Here is a 12,520-nt window from a genome sequence, read left to right as displayed (position 1 = left end):
AGAGAGAGACAGAGACAGAGACAGAGACAGAGAGACAGAGACAGAGACAGTATGAATGAATCACGGTACCAGACCCATCTTTTCATAGGCCTGGCTGTCTTGAGTCTCCCCAAGCCAAGAGTGTAAATGAACTTTAAAGATAACAGCAAAGTTTGAGACTATATGAAAGTTGTGAAAAAATAAACCAAACTGAAAGCACGAGAAATCCTTTTAATTTTAATTTTAACTACTCTAGTAGTAAACAGGAAATACTGACTGCTTGTGGTTTTAAGTTGCATGGCATGGCGGTTTCTCTGGTATCTACTTTGGCTTCTTTGATTTGGTGCCTCTTGGAATCTTTTTCCATTTCCCGTCTGGTTTTTGTTGTAAATATTAGGAACCTCTTGTAGAATTGGGGTTAGTTATCCTTTAAATATCTAATGTGCTGGAATTATCTACCTGAAAACCACATTTTATAACAGCATCATTATATCCTATTGTTTCTATGGAAACAGGTTGTCTCAAAAGCTTAACTTCTGGGTTGCGCACACGTCATGGCTGGTGTCCTTTGCTCTTTGTAGCTTCGTGCCAGGCTGTTTTTGCATTTCTTAGGATATTAACATTGATTTGCTGTAGTTTCTCATTCAGTCTTTCACTGACCGGAGAGTTGTCTGAGTCAACCACTTAATTAAAACTATGTGATTTTTAAAGTTTCTTCCATGTTTATCCACTGACATTTTTATGTAAAGGTGTTTTCGTCATTAGTCTGTCATATTAAGACATATAATTCTAAATTATTTCTTTTTGATTTGTAACTAATCAAAAGTGTTGGTTTCTTAATTTTCTTCAAGTCTGTTAATTTTTTGCTTTACACATTATGATGTTCAGAATATTTTTCAAGACACTATTGCAAAAGCAATTAGACTTGGTGATGTTTAAGATTTCTTTGCAGCCTTATTTTTCATCAGCTGTGATTGTCTTTTGCCAGGACTTCATTCTTTTTCTGTGTCATCACACCACTAGCTTTTAGTTCACTTTCTTTTGAACTGATAGGAGAGGGAAGGGTTTATTTAGGTTATGAATTTTAATCATAGTCCATCACTGTGTAAGGGAATGAAGTCAAGAAGGAACAGAGGCAGGAACAGGGAGGAAAGCTGCTATTGGTGGGTTTTTCAGCTTGCTGTCCTGTATAGTCCTTACCTATGGGTGTAGTCACTTACCTGTAGGTGGTTCCACCCACAATCGGTTGGGTCCTCCCCACAACAATCATCAGTAGAGACAATTGCCATAGGCATGCCCAATTTGAAGGAAACAATTTCTCAATTAAGTCAAGATGAAAATAAAACTCAACTAAAGTACCCTATCTCCTGTCAACTTGTTACATAAACACATCACTGTAAAATCATAACTATCTCTTTCCCGATTGTCTCTAAGATCTTGTGTTTGTATGTCACGTATAGTGCAGTAGAACTTTACACATCCCAATTGTCTTTAAAAATTCCAAAGCTTTCAGTTGAGAATTGTGGTAGACCATTTTAATCTCAGCACTTTGGAAGCCATGATAGGTAGAGTGTGTGAGGACAGCTTGGTCTGTGTAGTTACAGGACAGCCAATGCTACAATGTAAGACCAAGCCTCAAACAATGAAATAAAGCAAAACAAAATAAAACAAAACACCTGTGCAAACATATTCTATTTTTTAAAAGTTCAAGTTGTCATTAAAAACCCAAATCTCTTATCTATGGGCTCTTATAAAATCGAAGGTGAATTATGTATGCTTTCTTATTTCAGTAAGAAATAATTAGGGCACAGTTACCATCATATTAAAGCACAGCTAGATCCAGGAGAGGAAAAAGATCAAAGGCTAATTAATGTCTTGGACTCACTGTTTGTCCTCTGTGAAAATCTTGAGAAGTTCCACTTCTGCAGCTCTGCAATCTACAGCTCATTGCTGAGTTCAGCTGCTGGTTTGAGGTGTAGCCTTGACTCCCCAGAACACACCAAACTTTTAAATATCCATGCTTGTTTCAACATTTAGAAACTTATTTTCAACAAAAATTGTGATAAAACACAAAATAGAATTTTCCCAGAAAAGTGTGACTTCTAATATTAATCTTGTATAAATTCGTTCTTTCTTCTCCATATGTGTTAATTTTAAATAGCCATTAGTTTATCTTGTAATATTTCTTTTTCTAAATAGAACAGATTTTCTTAATATTTTTATTCTACCATTATATCGTGATTATATAATTTTAGTTTTTAATTCTCTTCTAGTTTTGATTAATAATTATTATTAATAAAAATAATAGTAATTACATTCCCTATTTTCTAAAATAATTTTATATATTGAAAATCATGATGCTGCAGTGGGATATTTGTACAAACAGACATTTGAATATTACCATGAGGTGAACTGGAGTGCACTCATGTCTCTCTTAGGGTTCTCCTTGTTACCTAACTTCCCTGGGGTTGTGGACTATAGGCTGGTTTTCCTTTGCTTTCCATCTAATATCCACTTATGAGTGAATACATACCATGTTTGTCCAGGGCGAGAAAGGTGCTGATCCCTACATAGAAGATGGTGTTGGTGGGGAGAGAAGAGACCCACTTTGACTTTCACCCCACCAGAGGGTAAAGTGATTACCCACCCCCCTTTGGTCGGGTAGATCTTCTTTGTTTAATCTATTGATTTAAATGCTAATCTCTTCCAGAAGCACCCTCACAAACATGAATTAGTGTTTATCCAGTCCTCTGAACATTGCTTAACTCAGTTGCATTGACAGAACATTAAGAACCAAGATGCACCTGCCCAGTTCTGGTCCCTGACTCCTGCCTGTGCCTCGTAATGGGTACTATAGTCTGGGCTTAGAGGGAAGGCAGAGATTGCCATCAGTCCACTGGTCTTCCCAATGCATCATTTCTGACTTGGTCACGGTTATCTCTATGTTCTCCCTGCTTTCCCTGTCCAGTTACGACTCCCTCTCCTTCCCTTTTCCTGCGCTGAACTGAAAGACACCACCTTTCCTGCATGAACTGAGCCTCTCAGCACTCAGGCCCTGTCAAACCTCTGTAAATTGTTTCTTTTAAAATAATCCTCAGATTCCTAAATTTGTTCTATGATTTTCCTGCTAGAATCCTTGATGGTATAGAAGGTCAACCTGGAGAGAAATAACGAGGTAAATTTGAAATGTTGTGAAAGCAGGTTTAGCCCATTGTTTCCAATTTTATTGTTAGTTTGTGTTTTGGTGACTGATCCATCTCCTTTGTAGCATATTATTCCTCTCATGCTATGGACGTTGTAACTGCCCAAGAAATTCAAATAAATTTATACCCTTCATTTCACCAAAGCAAGCAATTTACATTTAAAGTCATCAGTGTTTCTATGTTTTAGGACTAAAATATGCTTGTGAGACCTATGTGGCCTAATAAAGAGTAAGAAATCCTGATTAAGTAGCTAGAATAATGTTTTCAATAAATCAGTCACTGCTAGTGTTATTTTCCATATAATATTACACTTGTAAATTTATTTTTTCTATGCAAACAAAGGCACTTTTATGGAAAATATCAATATTTGTAATGAGAATTAACAGTATAAACATAATATATATTTACTTAATACAACAGCTACGTTGCAAACTGCAGGGTGAAATCTTGCTTTCATCCATATGGCAGCTTAATAAAGGACTATAATGTGAGTTAAATAATCATCTTTGCCAAAAGGTATCAGCCAACCTGAGGAGTAAAAGAACAGGTCATGGGGGTGTAAATATGATCCAAGTACATTGCATACACTTACAAATGTCACCATGAAAACTATTATCATGCAATATTAACACATGCTAATGAGAACAGCCAGCAAGGTCAACACCATTATTTTAATCAGCTTCAAAATATGTTTTAGACAAATGCATTGGTAATCAAGGGGAAAACAAATACAGGGCAGCAAACATTGTGGGGTCAAGTTCTTCAACATGAATATGGGTGTAGATTACAGTAAGTGATCTGCTCTTCTGAGTGGTTCTGTCTGCTTAACCTTCCCCAAGGGCAAACTGCTGACAGTTTCCTTATTCTGCAATAAGTGGTGCTTTGAGCTTAAAAAGTCACTTTCTCTTCTGAATTTCACTGGCAGATGAATAGACGTCTGAGAGTGCCTGGTGAATCTCAATTGCTATCAGTTCTCTTTATTTTCTCCGTCTATGTAATTAGACTTTCATTTTGCAATTACAGCCAATTCTGACATCAAGTCCCATGTAGTAATACAGTAGTACCAATTAGCCACTAGATGGCAGTGCTTCCAAAGTAATACAATAAAACAGAGGCTTCCTCCCAAGGCTTTCTCTCCTTACTCCCCTCCCTCCACTCTGAATTTTGCTGTAGAAATAAAATTACATTTTAAAAATGCAGCCATTTTAAAAACTCAATCCTGTCCTTCAACATTCAGTATTAGTGAACAATAACTTGAAAATTTTGTGTATCTTAAGATAAAAATTATAAAATAATTAGGGTAAAATGAACTGGTTTTTTTTTTCCCTCCGCAATACTCTAGTATATAAATACCCATAGATCATTTGCAGCAAGTGCGGGGAGCTCAGCAACTCTTGGGAGCATGGAAAGCACATATCCCTGCCAGTTCTTTTCTGTCCTGTACTTTAGAGAAATGCATCATCTGTATTTCTATAAATATACACTTCAATTTAAGAGCACCTCTGAGAGGTTCCAATACAAACACTCAAAGCAGAACTCATCAAGGCCTCCCTAAGGGAAGAGGGAAAACCTATCTGTAGCAGTTCACTGGTGAGAAAAAAAAATCAGTAATATTTTTTGAGGAAAGACAAAATGGGAAGCTATTACATATATAAAATGGTAAATGTGTAACACAATTTCAGTTAGTAAAATTTTAAGCTTCTTTATATTTTACAAAGAGCAAGCGCTACTTGCCAGTTTGAAAAATATATGCAAGACAAAATTTTCTATTTTAAAACATTAAAGTAAAAATCCATGCATGTTTTCTCTAGCATACCAGCAGCCAAGAACTACTGAGCACTGAAGACCTGTGCTCAGGCTGGACGAGCATAGCACATGCTACTCTATCAGAAGAACCAACTCTTTATACTTTAGCTCACTTTACTTTTTCTCTGAAGTCTGCCTGTTTCTATTTCAAAGCCCAGGAACCATTCAGGAGACTGAAAAAAAATGTCACATGACAGCAAATGTACAAGACTTATCTAAGAACTGCTTTTTTTTTTTTTTTTTTGGTTTTTCGAGACAGGGTTTCTCTGTGGCTTTGGAGCCTGTCCTGGAACTAGCTCTGTATACCAGGCTGGTCTCGAACTCACAGAGATCCGCCTGCCTCTGCCTCCCGAGTGCTGGGATTAAAGGCGTGCGCCACCACCGCCCGGCTAAGAACTGCTTTTGAGTCAAAAGTAAAAATAGATATGAATCAGTGTTAAAGATGACACAAAAGTCATCTGTTGGGTATGTGCACAGGACCACTGTGGCTTAAACTTAATGAGAAATCTATATTCATCGATAACATTTGCGAACATTCTTCCAGTGTATTAACCAAAGAAACGCCTCTTATCAGTTATTTCATTCCTTAGTCTCTCAATAAACAAATGCTGATAGACTTCTGTCCCTGCACAATTCTACATAAAGTCATAACAGTTAAACATTTCCCCAACAACTCACATGAACTCTTTAGGTAACCTCATGTTGAGATAGCTCAATGACATAAGGTGTTTGGTAGATGAACCTGACAACCTGAGTTTGATCCTGAGAACCATGGTGGAAGGTGAGAAACAGCTGATAAAAGTTGTTCTATGATGTCTACACACACAGCTCACACTGACACATATAATACACAATGATAAATATAAAGTTAAACTTAAAAAACTAAGCAACACACCCAGATCGCTTTAGAACCTGTTTTTTTGTGTTGTTAATGGTTTTCCCTCCAACAGAAGTTGTATTTCATTTTAAGACCTAGAAATAGTTCAAAGAAAGATACGTATTACTCAGATACGTAAGAAAAGCAAAGCAGGAGGGTGTTGATGATATTACTGGCAAATTACCTAGAAACTATTCTCTGTATTGAACTATTTGATATCCAAAGATACAAGTGAATTCATGTTATCATTGTGTTTTAAAATTAGCCATGTGTTTCTTTTCTTTTGAAGGGTCTAACCAACTTTCCATGCTTTTTTTTTTCTATTTTACCAAACGAAATTTAAGATTTCTTTTAACAATCTAGGTTTTGCTGTGGAATTTGTAGTGAATAATCTGTACTTTTATTCCTGTTGTGTGTCTTCAATGTGTTTGTCTAAATCAAGATATTAGTGCAGGAAATGAGGAACAATATGACTTCATAGAGGAAAGCAATCATTTACCTTGATGCCAGATTTAGAATGCATGTGTACATTCAGCATTTACTGAACCACCAAATCTTACATAGAGACAAATGCAGAACTCTCTAAAACCCTTGCATTCACAGTAGCACCCAGATCCACTAGAAAAGCCTTTCTTGGTGATTACATAAGACATTAATAGACAGAAATTTAATTAAATTCCTTCTCTTCACTAAAAATACTGAGGAGTTTTATGCCACTTATTACTTTTTCTTTTGTTTTTAATCTTAGGTATTTGTTTCTCTCTTAATTGATAAAGAATATTTAATATATTAAAGGTTTTAAATAAATGAATTAATTTTTTTCCTCCACATCTTCTTCTTCATATTCCTATAAGCAATTGCTTTTTCTGGAAGGAAGTGTGCCCTATTATTCTGTAGCTGCTACTGGCAAAGGCCAGTGTGCATGAGTGGGGTTTTGTTGTTGTTGTTGTTTTGTTTGTTTGTTTGTTTGTTGGCCATTGGTCTCAACATCAATCGCATGGTTCTCTCCTTCCTTATTATGGTCTTTTCAATATTACCATGTAAATGCTAGATTGTCTGCATTGATATTAATGTATCCATCTCTGCACTCACTCTTCCCTTCACCTACCTTTCCATTTCTATCTTTCATCTTTTTCTTTCTTGTTTTGGAATAGTTTTTGTATGTGAACTTCCAAATTTGCAAATCTGTTTCCAACTACACTCAATTATTCTTACAAGTGCCATCTTATTTTTGTGTGTTGGGTTTTGATCTCTGTTAACCCTTTGCTTTCTGTGTTCTCTTTCCTGTTATTTTCTCTGCAATTTGCAGGCATCCTTCTTCCTTCAACATCTAGGGAATAGTAGCTAGAATCCCTTTACATCTGTTTGGCTTTCATTTATTAGGGTCAATTCTTGTTTTGTTTCTCAACTTCACCTTTTATTCTGTCTTTTTCAAATCTTAATAGACTTTGGTTGATCATCTGCATTTATTCTTGACATACTTGATGACTGGAACCCAGTAGATGATTTCTTTGCACCTGTAAAGAATTTTTAAGTTCAGATCTCCACTTTTGAATATCAAAGACAAGATTTTGGTACATGCATCAAGCCCACTTTCCTCTAAGGTAAGATGCTGCAGGAGAATTGTTCCGACTGTCAGTACAAGATTGTCAATAAAGTTTACCTTGAATCACAAGGCAGAATTAGCTACCAGCTGACTAGAATTAGCCATAGACGTTTTGGAGGATCCAAGACATGAGGACACAGGCATAGTAGAGAAAGATTAGTAGGCCCTTTGGGGTCCAGGAAGGAAAGAGAGAGGATGTCCCTGGTTGCTTGTTTATCACTGCTCTGATCAGTCAGTTTTTTAACCTTGCTATTTGACTCTCTAGTAATATTTAGTAGAAATAAGTATAAGCAATCATTTCAGTAAGGGGATAAGATTGCAAAGTTTGAACGTTGACTTTGCTTCCTAAAGGAAAAACACGAGGTGCTTAATTGTGAAATTCAGGGAGATAATGATATTTTGATATGAGTACGCCGTATGTCTTATTTTAGAAATCCTTATGTTAAAATGTTTTCATTTTAAGTCTGAAGTTTTCACATTTTGTGTTAGTGCATTGTATCTTTGGTACTTGTGGAAACTAGGTTCCTTCTCAGGTTCTGTCTTTCTTTTCTTCATTCCAATGATCTATTTTACCACTCCACAGAACTACCTGGATGACTGCCATAACAATTAGCTAATAGAAATGGGGGACCTCACATATTAAGTCATTATTTATCTTCTACATTTGGTTTGTTATTCTTGACTGTCCTCCATCTTGAAGCTACTTATAACTTCTGTCTTCTCCCCATCACACTATGAAGAAGGGTACATGGGGTGAAATTGCAACGTCTGTTCTTTACTTATGGTACCTACAGTGTGTTTGATTCCAGTAATGTACTGCAGCATCCAAACCAAGAATGACATAGTACTTTATTTTAGCATTGCTATGCACATAGCTTGCATACATATATAATGTGATATATGTATATGTGCATATACATATATCCGTTTTTATCATAATGTTTTGTAGAACATCTACATGGAGGACAAGAGTTATTGCCTTCCACTGTGGATCCATACCTCCTGGCTAGAGTGTTTGTTCTTAGTCCCTGACAACAGAAGATGGGAGATGGAGCTCAGGGATGTAACTTCTTTATGTCTTCTAGCTGTTATGCTTCTCTATTGAGAGATGTGCAGATGGCTCATCTTTAAACCTGTCCTTCCACTTACTTGAAGCAGACGCCCATCTATACTCTTCCATCTTACTACTGATAGAACTTCCCTTCTGGATGGGAACATTAGGTGTTCACTCATAACTACAGAGTGAATTTAATAGCTAAGTATATGACACTGAGTAGTCCCAGCTTTACAGTTTTCCCCATCTATGTTAAAGATGACAAGCTACAAAAAAGGATTCATAGAAAAGTACTAGGAAAAATGTGATGAAGTATTAAAAATTGTTGAAGTAAAGAAATCCTTTTAGGCATAACATAAAATATATAATCCATAAAGGAATTTTTATACATTTAGTTATATAATGAATATTTTACAGCTCAGAAGCGAGCAGATCATTTTTAAAAATGAAAATGTTTGGTAGATTTTTATAAGAAGTACTGTCAAAAGACCGTAATGCTTAATATGTAATAAACCTCTTAAGAACCACTGAAAAATGACTCCGCACAGTGAGCACAAAGCTTAATTGGGTATTCCTGAATGCTGAGCAAAAGACCAAAAAAAGCAGATTATGTAAGAATGCAATATCAAAGACTTTTTTTTTAATTATGGTAAGCCTTTCAGCCAATTAACAGTTCACAGTACATAAGCTTTAATCTATTTATTTTTTATTAGCTTTCTGAGGTCCTACTTGTTGGTTGCTGATCCTATTTCTTGAACGGCTGGTGTCATATTCAGAAAGTGCTTACTAGAGTCTATATCCTGAATTGTATTCTCTAGTCTTTCTTCCAGAAGTTTCAGGGTTTCAGGTGTAGTATTCAGATTTTTGACTTATTTAGACTTGATTTTTGTACAAAATGAGAAATTTAAGAAAATTAATTTTCATTCATCTACATTTGCTTATCCAATTGGTCTAGCATATTCACTGAAGAGGTGGTCTTTCTACAGTGTGTATATTTGGCATCTTTGTCAAAAGTCAGGTAGCTATAGTAGTAAGAAGTTATATTTGGGACTTCAATTCTATTCCACTCACCATTGTGTCTGTTTCTGTGCTGGTATGGTGTTGATTTTTGTCATTATGACTCTGTGGTATCACTTGAGATCGAAGATGGTAATATTTCCAGCCGTGTTTTTATTTTTTAGGACTATTTTCTATACCTGGTCTTTTATGCTTTTTTATGAATTTTAAGACAAATTTTGAATTTCTGGAAAGAATTGTTTTGCGGTTTTGATTGGGATTGTGTTCAGTCTATAAACTGCTGTTCGAAGGATGAGCAGCTCTACATTTGACAATGGATTATCATCCACAACAAATAAAGAACTCAAGAAATATAGAGTCAGGAAAACAATTCAATTTTAAAAAGTTACAAAACTGAGCAGATAGTTCCCAAAAGCCAAAATTCATTTGACTAGGGAATAATTTTTAAAATAATCACTATCCTTAACTGTGAAGTATTTTCTCTTAGACACGAAACCTCTCCGCAGGGGCAAATAATTCCAATCAGACTGAATTCGACCAAAGTTAAGATGGCCATGTCTAATGGAATTCTCCTGGGTGGTCCCAAGAAAACATGGGGAGGGAAAGAGAGGGGAGAGACCATGCAAAACCCGGAGACCATGTGTTCATTCCCTGGGGTCAGTTTAAATAGCCTGTAGGAGTGGTCTTGACCTTCCCTGGGGAGGAGTCACCATTTGGCGGGCTTTCTCGGAGGTGGAGTTTGGACTGAAGCAACTCCCAGAGGAAGGAGCTTATGCCAGGAGCTGGGGTGAAGCCCCCAGCGAAACAATCTGTACTTTTTCTATAAAGCGATGTTAGGGGCGATGTTAGGGAGCTGAGGTGATGCTTTCAACCAAACTGTCCAGACTTCTTGGATAAGGGGGTGCCAATGGGCTGAGGCAAAGCCCCTCAACCAAACATTTTAGACTCCTTGGATACAGAGGCACTGTCTCAAGTCTGGCTACTTCCTGTGGGCATGAGGCGATGTGGGAGAGGGGAGAGCTGGGAGTTTGTGGGCTCAGGCTCAGAGAGTGGTGTGGCTGAAGCGGCATCTGGTTTACTGTCATCCTGCAGACCTCAGGTAGCTGTTTCTTGAGGGAAATGAGAAGGCAGGTGGCTAGGAGAAAAAAAAATATTGTTATTATTGGCCCTATGAATGGGCTAGTCATGGGAAGAGTCATTAACTGCCAGAAAGAATGGGACACAGAAGTGCCCTGGTTGTACAGGTGAGGCAAGGGTGTATAAGTGGGACATAATGGCAGATAAAACTAGATTTTAGTTGGTAGGTGTCCTTGATCCAGAGTTGATACAAATGGTGAAGTCCCAGGAGCTGCACTCAAGTGCAGGTGTTGGGGTTATCTCAAGAGCACTTTGTTAGTTGGTCTTGGCCCAGATAACAGGAGTGACCTGGAAAATATGCTTTGAAATGGGTGGGGTTAAAATGCACTCTGGAGACTGTTAGTTTTTTTTATCAGACCTTATTTTTGATACAGCCGCAGAACTTTTCCCCAGGAACCTATAGGTATCTGTAAGACAACTGGAACAGATTTATATCTCGGTGTCACAGCAAAAGACTGTTGTTTTAGGTTAAAAAGTATGAACATTTTAGAAGACAATTAAAGGAAATTGGAAATGCTGAGCCTCTAATGATACACCTGAAACCTGTTAGTCTTGGACTATGAAGCCTGATAAAGAGGCACACCTGTCTGTATTTTAGCAGGAAACTTAAAAAATGAAGTAATGAGCTACCAGTACCTTAAGCCATCAAATGCTGTTAGACGAATCTGAGAGGGATAAATGAGCAGAAATGAGACAGCTTTTTTAGCTATGCAGGCAATCCCAAGTCTCTCCTTAGTCCTTGGAGAACACCGGCCTAGAAGCAGTACTTGTCATTAGTTGCTGAGAACAAGAGGCCCAAAGATTTTCCTGTGGGGGAAGATTTAGTTTATCTGTCTTGGCAGGATGAGATTGATTCTCTGGGTGGCATCTAGGAAGCTGAAGAGGTGGAAGGCTGCTTTTTGTTGTGTGGCTGGCAAGCCTCAAGGTGGAAGGCCTTTGGCAACCATGTATCTTCTTGGAGGAGCTATAGGATGTTGTGGGAGCTGGCATGTCTCTGTGTTAGAAGCTCTTTTGTTAAATGCCATACTCGATTGGATACAATTACCTATTATATTTAAACTAGACATATAAGCTAAATTTAGACATGTATTTTACCCAATTAGTTACAGATTATCAATGCTAGTAAATGTAAGAAGATTAAAAGGAATATTTTAATAAGTCAAAGAAAACTAGCACATGTGGGTCTCTTACCCAAGATGGTGGTGGAATCAAAATGGAGGTTTTCCACATATTTGTATTTTTCCAGAGCTGTAGTAATGTGGAGTTATAAGTTTTACAGATTTTAAAACACACACACACATACACACAGAGAAATAAAGCAAGCATACTTTGAAATCAAGCACACATACTCACAGAGACATAAAGCAAGCATACTGTGGCCACACTATTCTAACAGATAGACAAATAAAACACATTTAGAAATCTGTGTCAGCTGACCAACTTAAAAATCCCAGTGAAGGCAAGCAGTGGAAGCCAGGGAAGCACAGAAGTGATTTCATTAAGGACCAGATAAGCAGATGCTGCAAGAGGGAACAAAACATAAGAACTGTATGATTTTAGAGTGGAAGGACAGGGGGAAAACAGATCCGGATCCATTGTAGGGAACAAACAGTGAGAAAGGAACAGCTAGAGAAGTGGAGAGGGGAATGAGGAAGGGAGTGAGGGTGTGAGCACCACATCTAGAAACCATGGGCTTTTGGAGCTTTGTTTGTTTGTATGTTAAATGTTAGCCCCAATTTAAAAGGATTTTTTTTTTTTTTGGTTTTTCGAGACAGGGTTTCTCTGTGGCTTTGGAGCCTGTTCTGGCACTAGCTCTGTAGACCAGGCTGGTCTCGAACTCA

The 12,520-nt window shown here is 37.2% G+C and overlaps 1 pseudogene; it reads right to left on the bottom strand.

The window, feature by feature from the left end:
* The window catches only part of LOC101997218, a 163,830-nt pseudogene extending 162,556 nt beyond the window's left edge, over positions 1 to 1,274 (bottom strand).
* Positions 1,275 to 12,520: the final 11,246 nt, after the last annotated feature.

Source organism: Microtus ochrogaster, unplaced genomic scaffold (assembly GCF_000317375.1).
Source record: "Microtus ochrogaster isolate Prairie Vole_2 unplaced genomic scaffold, MicOch1.0 UNK22, whole genome shotgun sequence".
Lineage (NCBI taxonomy): Eukaryota > Metazoa > Chordata > Mammalia > Rodentia > Cricetidae > Microtus > Microtus ochrogaster.
This window is presented reverse-complemented; position numbering and strand designations above follow the sequence as displayed.